Genomic DNA, 4,771 nt, shown 5'->3' with positions numbered 1-4,771 from the left:
ATAGAAGATAATATTGATGTTGGAATGGGGCAAGAGTGGGAAATAAAAAGGAATTTCCAGGTTGATTGGGTAGCAAAGTACTAGTTTATTGAACCAGTCACAAACAATGATGAACCACCAATAGAATGTAGGTGTACAATTTGTACTTGGAAAACTAAAAGAGAGAAAATGTTCCAACTAAAGTTGGACACTATAGAAAAACATATTGGTAAGGTTTATGAAAAAAAATTATAGATGGAAAGGAAGTAGCAGAAGTGAGATTGAAATCAAAGGAAGATTGCCTTCATGTTAAGTATGCCATAGAATATGAAAGTCATTTCAAGAAAATAGTGGTAATTAGTAGTGGTAGTAGTGGTAATCTAATCAAGGTTAGGCTTCAACATGTAGCCAATGATGCAGACTTGGAAAAGACCATTCAGATGAGTGTTATTCTTCATATTCTACCTAGAGGGCCTCCTATGAGAGACTTTTCAGAATATAGTAATTTATTATCTTTTTTGAGAGTTCCTCACTATCCTATGTCACATTGGTCAATAAATGTTGGATGGGAAATGACAACCTATCTTGTTGCGGTGGAAAAGAAAAATGTATAGGAGAGAGTAAAAGAATCCAAGTTCATTTCATTATCCTTAGATGAAGTCACTACGGTAGATAACATTGCTTGGGTTTGTATGCATGTATATTCTATAAAAGAACATGTCTGTCAAGCTTATCTACTTTGTGTTCATAAAATGAGGCCAATTCAAGTGTAGAAAATTTATATTTAGAAATTAAGAAAGCTTTGAATGAAATTGTTGGTATGGATGACCTAACAATTACCAAGAAGTTAGTGTGTGTCGGAGCTGATGGAGCTATAGTAATGCAAGGGAAAAGGACTAGTCTTTGTGGAAGATTAAAAGTTAGTATTTCTCCTTACATGCTTGGCATACAATGCATGGACCACTGAATGAATTTAGCATATAAGATTGTAAGTAGTTTTCCTACAGTGTCAAAAGTTGAAGATCTAATTTGTGAGCTCAACTCCTACTTTTGTAGAAGTCCTAAATGCTTTTTAGAATTTAAGATTTTTTTTGAGGGAGTAACAATAGGAAATAAGATTTTCATGGATGTTGAGACTAGATGGATATCTTTGCATGGACCAGCAGAATGAGTTCTAGCAGAATATCAATACTCGATTGGAGTTATATATGAGCAATGCCTTATAGTAGACAAAGCTCCTAATTTGTTAAATAAGTTAAGTGATATAGAGAGCCTATTAACTTTAGCCAATCTTCTCCCCATGCTAGATTTAATGAAAAAAATTGTTAATAAATCCCAAGATAAAACTATGTATATTCATGAGTATAGTGATTTACATAAAATGATATGCATGGCTCTGGATTCTTTGTATTCAGATCTCACAGGTCATAGCCTAATTTTTTTCAAGATGGGAGATAATTACAAATTTGAATCATGCTGAGAATTTTTCATGATTCACTACAAAAAATGAGCTATGTGTTTTTGTGAAAGGATTTCAAATACCAATGCACCAATCTAAGACAAGCAAGAGAGGCATAGTACTACTTGTTAGAAAGGATGATTTTGACAAGATTGTTAAATATATTAGTGAAAATGTGAAGTCTATTTCTTGCAAAATTTCAAGTGAGATTCATGAAAGATTCCCTTGAGAATAAATTCTTGAAGCCATGAGTTGTGTGCTTCCTCAATTTTGGAAACACTTTATAGATAATCCAAGTGATGCAACGTTGTTTCACAATAAACTTGACAAATTGATAAAACAATTTTCAAAGAATAAAACTTGTAATGGAAAACCAATACAAGGAATTATAGATTCAGATAATCTTAAAAAACAATGCAAACATTTTTCATTGTGTATGAAACACTAGATGGAAAACTTTGAGAATCCATTTGATCTTGGTGCAATAACAAGGCTCTAGAAAAGTATAAGTCAAAGTGAAGTATTATGTACTTCAATATCAAAATATTTAAGACTTGTTGATTTATGTCAAACAATGATATTAGGGTCGGTGGAAGATGAGAGAGTTTTTAGTGCATTGGGGTTTGTTGAAATCAAAGGTCATAAACAAACTAGACAAAAATTTGGAAACTTGCTTGAGGTTGTTTGTAAGTGAATACAATGTTAGAGATTTCCTTATGATGGGTTATTGGCGATTTGGAATTCTATGCATGAAAGATGAGGCCCTTGTAGCACTTCAAAAGATGGTGGTGCTACTACTGATGCTAACATAAATGATGAATTTAGGCCGTAGATTTAGAATGAAGATAAAGATTTTATGGATTTTAAATACCAGGCTCAGAATGAAGAAGAACCTATTAGCACTAGTCAGTTTTAGGATCTAGAGTCCATATGGGATATAGAAGCATCACATTTGAGACGGAGTCAATGAATTTATTTAGCATTCAGTTCTAAGGTATTTATAGCTATACTCTACTTCAGTTCTTCCATATTTAGTCATATTACAATTACAATTTAGAAAAATAGAGTTCAAGATTTTTTGTTACTCTATTGTTGACATAATGTTATTTTTGTTGGGACAATTTAATAACATAACTTAGTGACAACTCTCATATCAATACATCTTGAGAAAAATGAAAATCTCAAAAAAGAAATAAGAGAATTACATCACAAATTTGAAATTCTTAATGAGTGAATGCTTTTACAAAGATGGAAAATAATTTACAAACTTTGTCTAAAATGGTGTTCTTTTTCTAGGCAAAATATGTAGGCATAGCTACACTTATTACAACAACAACATCAATCTCAAGGGCTTTTATTTCAAAATTCTCAAAGCCCTTCTCTTTAGCAACAACAGGTGGGGTTAGGTCTTGGATTGCAGTTTCTTTTAGATCAAAGTGGTTTTGAAGTTGATAGTTTTAATTTAATTTCTTGACAAGGAAGGGGGATATGAACAATTCTGGTAGCAAGCCCTTGTATGCTCTTTTGTGAAAAATTACAATTAAATACCCTAATGAAAGCAAGATAATACATTGTCCATTTATTTTGGTTGCTCACCCTGAATTTTATCATACATCCTTTCTTATCCTACATGAATAAAACTCTCTTGTAGATTCCTTAGATATTTTGGGCTGAAATCCTTGCATTTGTATTCTAAATATTGTGCATTTATTTTGTGTTCATTGAATAAATTTTTTAACTACATTTCTTAATACATCACACTTAATTTCTTAAACAAATCACAAATTGGAGCTTTAGGGAGTAGCTTATGGTTTTCACTTATTGACATTAAACCGATTCAATAGATCAAATGCATATAGGTTGAGAGATCAAAGTTCCCCCAATGTGGATTCTAGAATGCTTGTTAGTTTGGAAAGTAAATGTAAGCCTTAGTTTTTCATTTCAAATGTATTCAATAAGAATATCACATACTAGAGTCTTCGGCGAAGATAACCTAAAGCTGAACCACACCATATGAAACTAAAGCTGAACCATACCATATAAACCTACCTATTTCCACATTTACAGCCTCATCATCTTAAACAATCTACTACACAGTCACAACAAAAGAAGTTTGCTCATCCATCTTGAGTACGGTATCCACATTGAATGGAAAAAATGTGAAATGGTTTTGCAACTCTCAAGCCTTTCAAATATTATTGTATCATTGAAGACACCATTTCTCAAAATGATCACCTAGTCTTTTTGCTGAGTTCTATGAATTGTAAACCTTCAATCATTTGGAATGGCTTTCAAGTACCCACATTTAATTATTAGGACTCTCATTCAGAATATAACCTAATGCAAAACCAAGAGGTAGATTTCCTAGTGAGATTTTCCATTATTTCATGTTATATTCTAAATTAATTTAAGTGTAGTTTTGATCTACTTTTTAGATGGTAGAACTTGGTTGTTGGGATTCAGAAATGCAATCTCCTTAGGACTACACTTTAACCACAATACACTAGACTTCACTAGAAATGTAATCTCTTGGTTTTTTTTGTTTGCACTTCTCACAATAGCACACTGTACTGGACTATCACCAATGCAAATTTAAATTCTTTTGCAACTAACAATAATAATAGACTCTAATACCTTATTAATAATTTTTTAATTTGAGACTTTTTTGAACAGTGAAATTATAAATCTAAATTCTCATTGTTCATATTAAATGGTACACAACAATATCATTAGCTATGAATCTAAATAATGATATATTCGTTGTTGTCATTCTACTTTTGTTACTGTCAATGCTACTATATTGCTGGAAAAATATATCAAATAGCCTTTTTTGAATTGTTAGTCTATAGGACTTCCTCCAACTAAGTTGGTATTGGAACCGTAATAGTTCTATCAACAAAGATCATTTTGGGACTTTAGGAGTTTCAATAGTCATGCTCTTCTAGAGTTGTCAAAGCTTTAGTTATTGAAAGATTTTACTTGGGCTTAATGCTTTCTAACATAGACTCCATGAAAAATAGATAGGGAATTGTTGTCTAGAGCCATCAATTAATTAGCCTTCAACCCTTTTGAATGAAATGTTTGGATTGTTCTTGACCAATGCTCTCTCATTATTAATGTTGAGTATACAAGTATCCTTAGTTTAACTTGCTACGAGTATAGTAGCACCCCTTCATGCCCTACTTTCATTTGTGACCACCCTTGGTGTCACCATCATGAGAACCTATCTTGTTCACATCATCATTGGTTCCTTGATCATCCTTTGGATGCCCCTTTCTCCCGATTCCCATTGGAATTCTTATTAACAACTTTTCCTTTATGGGTTTTATTTTT

The sequence above is a fragment of the Cupressus sempervirens genome, chromosome 6, assembly GCF_028749045.1.
Source record: "Cupressus sempervirens isolate cs-2001-9-10 chromosome 6, ASM2874904v1, whole genome shotgun sequence".
Classification (NCBI taxonomy): domain Eukaryota; kingdom Viridiplantae; phylum Streptophyta; class Pinopsida; order Cupressales; family Cupressaceae; genus Cupressus; species Cupressus sempervirens.
This window is presented reverse-complemented; position numbering follows the sequence as displayed.